Here is an 8,411-nt window from a genome sequence, read left to right as displayed (position 1 = left end):
TGTGGCTCGAATGAACCCCGAGCCCACCCTCCAGGTACCGATGCCTCATTCCTCTGAGTCAGAAGGTCAAGGGTTCAAGTCCCACTGCAGGGACTTGAGCACATAAAGCTAAACTGACACTCCAGTGCAGTGCTGAGGGAGTGCTGCACTGTTGGAGGTGCCAAACCGAGGCCCCGTCTGCTCTCTCAGGTGGACGTAAAAGATCCCATGGCACTATTTTGAAGAGTAGGGGAGTTATTCCTGGTGTCCTGGCCAATATTTATCCCTCAACCAACATAACAAAAAACAGATTATCTGGTCATTATCACATTGCTGTTTGTGGGACCTTGCTGTGCGCAGATTAGCTGCAGCGTTTCTCACATCACAACAGTGACTCCACTTCAAAAAGTACTTCATTGGCTGTAAAGCGCTTTGAGACGTCCCGTGGTCGCGAAAGGCGCGGTATAAATTGCAAGCCTTTCTTTCTTTTTCCCTGCTGCCCCCTCACCTAAGGGCTCGGTTCCCATATCCTGCACTTGATTCTGACGTTCCTCAAAGCCCTTGCTCTCCTGTTACATCTTCCCTTTTTTCCCCCTCAAATCACTTGCTTTTCCTCCCTGTACCCTTTAGCCAGCCAGTCCCGGCACTGTGCCTGTACCGGTGCCCACTCTGCGTGCTGTGTACCGCCTTTGGCCGAGCCCCGGGTCTCCGTGTGTGGGAGGCGGGCCCTGACGTCAGTTGGCGCGGCCACTCGCTCGGGTTGGGCGCGGGCGGGCGGAGAGGCCGCGACAGGAGCCGGCCGACAAAGTTACCGCAACTGGATGTGGTGAGTGTTTTCCCGGAGCCGTGCGAAAAAGGGGGGAGCGGCCCCGGTTACCGGCTGTGCCGCGGATGGAGCTCGCCAGCCTGGCGCCGGCGGGTGGTGTGTGTGCGACTGCCGGCTGGGCCTCGGCTCGCTGGTTTTAGGCCTTTGAGGAAAGGAACCGTGGGTGGGTAACTGGAAATATCGGCAGTAGTTGGCGTTGAGCGCGGGGCGGCAATGTTTTAATGTGAACTGTGAAATGGTGAGTAAAAGGTGAGGGAGAATCGAGCGAGGGAGCGGCTCCTACACCCAGAGCCGGTTACGTTGGGCTTTTTGAGTTGAAGAATCCCCAACCGCTTTCAAGTCACCAAACTGCCCGCTCCACTCACGCTTCGTGCCGTTTCCTCCAGTTATTTGTAGATATTTGATTTTTAGCAGGGATTTTTTTTTTTTTTTTGAAGTATCCACTTTATTTGCTGTTTATATCTCGAGCCGTTTTTGTTTGTCAGATGACCTGGGAATGTGCCACCTCGCACACAAGGGCTTCTTTGACTTCAGTTCCTGTCGGCTTCTGCTCTGGTACTTTTCTTTTTTAAGTGTCGATCGAAGCTTCTGAAATTCATAAAATATCTGTTGCATTACGATACGTTTCAAAACCATATCCACCAAATCAGGTATTAAGTTGCATGTCCAAGCTGTGTTGTGTATTTCCGAGACAGTCCAATGCTTTTGGCACTTTTCAAGAAGTGCGCCTTACTTTAATGATTTAAATCCAGATTTATTTTAAGATCGCATAACATAGAAAGTAAGTGGATTAAGAGGTAACAAATACATGGTCCATGTGATTTCCTGGACTGGTTTTGACCAGCTGGTCTTCTCCTGCCTCTTATTTTCGTATGTTCGGCCAGTTTTGGATTGTTTGCAGCTGCAGTTACCTCAAATTAAAAAAAAAAAACCCCGACAGAAGTCGACTACTGACCAGTTAATTCTTCAAAGAAGATCCACATGTGCAGACATATTGTGAGTTAATTGGATTCTACTCAATTATCAGGATTATTTATCTGATTATTAGCATAATAACGTTTATCAATGTTACGAAATAAAATCACAATTAAAAAAATACACTTTACAGTTCTAAATATGAAATTTGTCACAATTTTAAGCTTTAAAAATGAGACAAAACAAAGACTCTTGTGGTGAGAATGGCAAAACAGGTTATTCTCATGGAATTCCTAAATTGATGGTTGTGTGCATTGGAGCTGCCGAGTGGAAGTGAGATGGTTCCTTTGAGGGAGACCAGTTAAAAACAAGTCTTCAATTTGCATTGCCTTTGTACATATTCTAGCAAGGTGGAATTGGCATGTATTGGGCAGCGGTGGCGAAGGAGTACTAAAAGAAATAGAAATGTCAAATAAGGTGGCCACTGATAGGCTGAGAAAGTTAAAGGAAAACAAGGCGCCAGGCCCAAGTGGACTTCTTACAAGGATACTTAAAGAAACATAGAAGATAGGAGTAGGCCATTCGGCCCCTCGAGCCTGCTCCGCCATTCAATGAGATCATGGCTGATCATCCAAACTCAGTACCCTGTCCCTGCCTTCTCCCCATATCCCTTTAGCCTTAAGAAATATATCTAACTCCTTCTTGAATATATTTAATGAATTGGCCTCAACTGTCTTCTGTGGTAGAGAATTCCATAGGTTCACCACTCTCTGGGTGAAGAAATTCCTCCTCATCTCTGTCCTAAATGGCTTACCCCTTATCCTTAGACTGTGACCCCTGGTTCTGTCGAAATCTCGACTCCGAGTCAGACTCTAAAACACAGGCAGTACCGTCAGATTGTTAGTTTAATTTTTACTTGCACAAGGAGAGAGCTGCCTGGACAAAGGCTAGGCCAACATCTCTAAAGGACATCAGCGAATGCAGCATATTTATACACTCAAACAAGCAAGCGTTCCATAAATCACGTGTAATGGTATTGTATCATTTTAGCAAATTAAGAGTTTGCACAAGGACAATCAAAAGGTCAGCAGGACAGAAATATCTCCAGACAAGGTTAGTTAATCATATATTCTGTCAGGAGGTTCTGTCTGAATCTTGTTACCAAGATGATTTACTTACTCATGTCTGATCATCTTGTTACCAAGATGATTAGCTTACTCAATAGTTTTGCTTCTTTGTCTAGCGACAATCATTAATAGTTTATCTATTCTATAGCCTTATGCCTCCCTTGTGCTAGTGAGTCAATTATAGCTGTTATCACATCCTCCATGTGGGTGGGTATTATGAAAGATCTCTTGGTCCTAGACACGTTGTGACACATTTACTTTTTCTTGCTTTAACCTAAGCAAGTTTGTTCTTTTACTTGGCCATTTTATTCTACCCAGCATGCTAAGTATAATGTCAATTTCCACAGTTCTGGACTCCCCTGCCATCGGGAGCATCCTTCCTGCATCTAGTCTGTCCAGTCCTGTCAGAATTTTATAAGTTTCAATGAGATCCCCTCTCATTCTTCTAAACTCCAGCGAGTATAAGCCCAATCCACCCAATCTCTCCTCGTACGTCATTCCTGCCTTCCCAGGTATCAGTCTGGTGAATCTTTGCTGCACTCCCTCCATGGCAAGAACATCCTTCCTCAGATAAGGCGACCAAAGCTGCACACAGTACTCAAGATGCGGTCTCACCAAGGCCCTGTACAACTGCAGCAAGACATCCTTGTTCCTGTACTCAAACCCCCTCGCTACAAAGGCCAACATACCATTTGCCTTCTTAACCGCCTGCTGCACCTGCATGCTTACCTTCAGCGACTGATGCACAAGGACACCCAGGTCTCGTTGCACTTCCCCTTCTCCCAATCTATTGCTGTTCAGATAATAACCTGCCATCCTGTTTTTGCCACCAAAGTGGATAATCTCGCATTTATCCACATATGGCAGATGCAGTATAATCACCCAACCTGTCCAAATCATACTGGAGTTTCTCGGCATCCTCCTCACCGCACACACGCGCACCCAGCTTTGTGTCATCTGCAAACTTGGAGATATTACATATAGTTCCCTCGTCTAGATCATTTAATATATATTGTGAATAGCTGGGGTCCTAGGACCGATCCCTACGGTACCCCACTAGTCACTGCCTGCCACTCGGGAAAAGAAGGAGCTACTGAAATCGGTCATATATTTGCCACTATCTTTAGTGAATCATTAAAAACAGAAATAATGCCCATGGTCTGAACTGTGGCGAACCTCAATCTTTACAAGAAGGCATAGGGATGACACAAAAACTACAGGCCACTGAGCCTAATATCGCTTGTGGATAAAGTATTAGAGGGCATATTAAAAGAGGTGATAATGAAACATTCAGATAGTTAAGTTTTATAAGAGGAAATCAGCATAGATTTATGGGAAGTTGGTCTTGTCTAACTAAATTACCTCGTTTCTTTAAGGAAATGATGATCCCTGTTGACATTGGAAATTCAGTGATTGTGACATATTTAGAGTTGAGCAAGGCTTTTATTACTGTGCCACACAACAATTCCACAAGATAGGAATACAAGGGAGAGGAGCCAAGCTTCTGAACTGAAATGAAATCAGTGAAAGCAAAGTGTAGTTGACATGGCAAGAGGCCCTCAGCAGGGTGCCAAAGGGATCTGTGCCACGGATTAGTGTGTCCACAACGATCAGTAGATGGAGATAGAAGCAAAGCTGGTTAAGTTTGCAGGTGACCCCAAAATGGGGGAAGGGTGTTCAAAAAATATGGAAGAGATAAACTCGGTTGCTGAAAGAAGAAAAGGTAGAAATAGCAGAGGTATTGGTCAAAATCCTTCAATCCTCATTGGATACAGGAGTAGTGCCGGAGGACAGGAGGGTTGCTAATGTTATACCACTATTCAAGAAAGGTGAAAGGGATGAACCAGGAAACTACAAGCCAGTCAGCCTAACATCGGTGGTGGGGAAGTTGCTGGAAACTATTATCAGGGACAAAATAAACTTTCACTTGGAATGGCATCGGTGTGTCAAGGGGGGGCCACATGGATTTGCTAAAGGCAAATCGTGCCGGACTAACTTGATTGAATTCTTTGATGAGGTAACAGAGAAGATCGATCAAAGTAGTGCAGTAGATGTTGTATATATGGACTTTCGGAAGGCATTCGCCGAAGTGCCTCACGAGGCATGTTAAACCCATGGAATTAAGAGGAAAGTGGCAGTATGGATACGGAATTGGTTTAGTGACAGGAAGCAGAGGGTGGTGGTGGTGGTGGATGGATGTTTTTCAGACTGGGAGGTGGTTTGCAGTAGTGTTCTCCAAGGGTCAATTTTGTGCCCATTACTCTTTTTTTTCCAATTTTTATAAACGACCTAGACTCAGATATAGGGAGCAGCATTCTAAAGTTTGCAGATGATATGGAACTTAGCAACATAGCAGATAACAATGAAAATAGTTGTAGATTTCAGATGACATAGACAGAATGGTAAAATGGGCATGACGGGCACGATTTTAAAAAGTGTGGATGAGCAGAGAGATCTTGGTGTCCATATACACAAATCCTTAAAGGTGGCAGGGCAAGTTGATAAGATGGTTAAAACAGCATCTGGGTTACTTGGGTTTATAAATAGAGGCACAGAATATAAAAGCAAAGAGATCATGCGAGAACTTTATAAATCACTGGTTAGGTCTCAACTGGAGTATTGTGGACAATTCTGGGCACCTCATTTCAGGAAGATGTAAAGACCTTAGAAAGGGTACAGAGGAGGTTTGCCAGGATGTTACCAGGGATGAAGGACTTCAGTTATGAGGAGAGGTTGGAAAAGTTAGGATTGTTCTCCTTGGAACAGAGGAGGTTAAGAGGTGACCTAATAGAGGTTTTCAAGATGATCAGAGGTTTTGATAGTCGATATAGAAAAACTATTCCCTCTGGTGAGTGGGTCAACAACCAGAGGCCTTTGATTTACAATCATTGGCAAAAAATTTGGAGGGTAGATGAGGAGAATTTTTTTCTCCTGAGTTGTCGGGATCTGGAACGCTCTACCTGAAAAGGTGGTGGCAGCTGATTCCATAAATAATTTTGAAAGGGAGTTGAACAGGTATTTGATAAGGAACTTGCAGGATTATGGACAAAAAGCAGGGTGGGGGTGGGACAAAGCACAATTTCTATTTCAAAGAGCCAGCACAGGCACGATGGGCCGAATGGCTTCCTTCTGTGCTTTAAGTTTCTATGATTCTAACTGAAGGCAAAGATCTGGATAGGTTGGGAAGATGGGCTGAGTGGCGAATGACATTTCATATGGACAAATGCATGGTAATGAAAGGGAAATAAAAGTGCTGTCTAATGTGTGTACACTTGCGTGTGCGTTCTCTATTGCTCTTGTGTTCTCAAACACGCATACAGTGATACTGCAGATATTTTACATTTTAGTATAGTTTCTTTAGAAAATAAGAATTTAAATACTTGCCTAAGTTGAGTGTTTCTGTGAAATTCTCTACTTTTCAAACCAATTTTGAAAAAAAAAAATGGGGTCATTGACATGGAGAATATATCATAGGGGTATGTTTCATTTAAAATGTAATATATCCTTGAGGTAACTTCCATGAACAGACTGATGCATGAAGCCCATCAAAAACATAAATTAGAATGAGAAGTGCCGTGCATGACTTCAGAAAAGTGCACTGTGAATGGGTTCTTGTTTTCAACTTGTTACAGGCAGTGTCCCATTGTTGTAGTAATCAAGCCTCAAGCAACAATGGAGCAGGCGAACAGTGGTACGCATTGAGCGCAAGTTTGTTATGCAGTCGCTGGTCACCATTCTCTAGTCTATATAATAATGATGAACATTAACGAGCCAAGATGATTTTGGAAAGGTTAGAAAAAATTCTGTACTAGATTGCTAAAGCTTTTGTTATGAATTGAATCAAGGGAGCCTATGTTGACTCAGACACTGATGTAGTATGTCCAACTTATTAGGATACTACTTTATGACATACTCCATATATTTGTATGCGCGCGTATGGAACTGTTAGATTTCCACAGACATTCGACATAAAAGAAAACTATTAACTGCATAAAAGTGTCAACTAGGTTGAGCTGGTTGCACCCTCATCTGAGTCAGAATGTTGTCGTTTCAAGTCCCCCCCCCCCCCCCAAGGATTTGAGCACATAATCTAGGCTGACACTTTGTTGTTGAAAATGCTGCCTTTTGGATGAGATGTTAAACTGGGGCCCATCTACCTGTTCAGGTGGATGTAAAAGGTTCTTTGGCACAATTCTAAGACGAGCAGGGAGTTCTGCTGATGTCCTGGCCATCATTCCTCAACCAACAGTGCCGGAAAAAAATGATCTGGTCACTCATTTTGTTAGCTGTTTGTACGCAAGCTGGCTGCTACGTTTGCCTGCATAACAGTGACCTCCACTTGGAAAGTAATTGGTTGTGGAATGCTTTAAGATATCCTGATGGTGTGATAAAGTGCTTTTTTGCTGTTCGTTCTTTTCCTTTTATTTCCATAATAATCTACTTAATGTTTATATTTTCTGTTTTACAATTGATAGCATTGTATTTGTATATTTTTCACACAGCTGTATGCTGTTGAATGGGAATTCCTCCCACCTGGTTGCATAAATTTGTCTGACTTTTTTTTAAAAGGTATGATCCAGATCCATTGCATCCAAGTGGGACTCAATGTATCTTGCTGCATCGTAAAGAGAATGCACATATTAGAGAGAATGCACATATTGTATTAACTTAACTATCACATTTTGTTTAATATGAAAGATTGTTGGAATATGTTTGTTGCTAAAAGCCTCTTAAAGGGAATATAATGTGAGCAAACAAGTAGTTACATAAAAGGGATGCTGTATATTTCCCCAGTTTTGCCTTTTTCTTTTTAGCAATACATTATGCTTTGGTGTGGTTCGACAGTGCCTCGCCCAAGTGGCTGTTTTGTAAGGTGTGAACCTAAGCAGTAAATGTTGACATAATTTTACCACAGGGTGTGTCCCAGCTGATTCTGATGACATCCATTTTCCATCAATATTTGCTGAACAGCGATTTGGAGTGGGTGGGAATGCTGGCCGATTTTATTTTTCTCTGTCAATCCGGATCACTGAGGTCAATTACAGTGTCCCCACCGTCAACCAAGTTTGACACCAGTTAAGTCAGCCCAAACCAGATCAAACTTGGGATGTTCCTGATCTGTGTGGCTCAGTGCACTGTCAAATGGTGGATCAAGTTCATCGATTTCAATTAATATCTGCTAAAAGCATAAGTACTGTTGAAGACTAGTGCATTGGTTGTACCAGCAAACCAGTGTCTTTTATGCTGGCTACTGCATGGCAAGTTACCCCAACCCGCCCCCCAAAATATGGGTTGTTAAGAATATTTGGTATTGAATGTTCTTCCTGTGTTCTAGGTAAAAACAAAAGGAATCTAGTTTAAAAAAAAAAATGATTACAAATGAGTCTGAAAAAAATCTTCTGTCATGCAGTTTTAACAAAGCTGTAGGAGCATTATTTGTGGCAGATTGATTCAGCTTTTCCACAGTGGAGATTATAATCAAATACACCAACAGTCTGTATCTGACCTGGATCTCATATAGGATAACATCTTTCCCTTGACCTTTGTTTTGGTTGCAAAGAGAG

The 8,411-nt window shown here is 42.8% G+C and overlaps 1 protein-coding gene across 8 annotated transcripts in view; it reads left to right on the top strand.

The window, feature by feature from the left end:
* The first annotated feature begins 472 nt into the window (after nt 1–472).
* clip1a (CAP-GLY domain containing linker protein 1a) overlaps nt 473–8,411 on the top strand; it is a 180,035-nt gene continuing 172,096 nt past the window's right edge. For 3 of the 8 annotated variants that reach the window (XM_085961660.1, XM_085961659.1, XM_085961658.1), the window contains exon 1: nt 479–805. The gene's annotated coding sequence lies outside the window, so the exon portion shown is untranslated. Of the gene's footprint in view, nt 806–8,411 lie in introns of all 8 variants that reach the window. The other 5 variants (XM_085961663.1, XM_085961661.1, XM_085961665.1 and 2 more) reach the window with 4 other exon arrangements.

The sequence above is a fragment of the Somniosus microcephalus genome, chromosome 19 (assembly GCF_052327205.1).
Source record: "Somniosus microcephalus isolate GS21.2 chromosome 19, FLI_Smic_1.0, whole genome shotgun sequence".
In the NCBI taxonomy this organism is placed as follows: Eukaryota; Metazoa; Chordata; class Chondrichthyes; order Squaliformes; family Somniosidae; genus Somniosus; species Somniosus microcephalus.
This window is presented reverse-complemented; position numbering and strand designations above follow the sequence as displayed.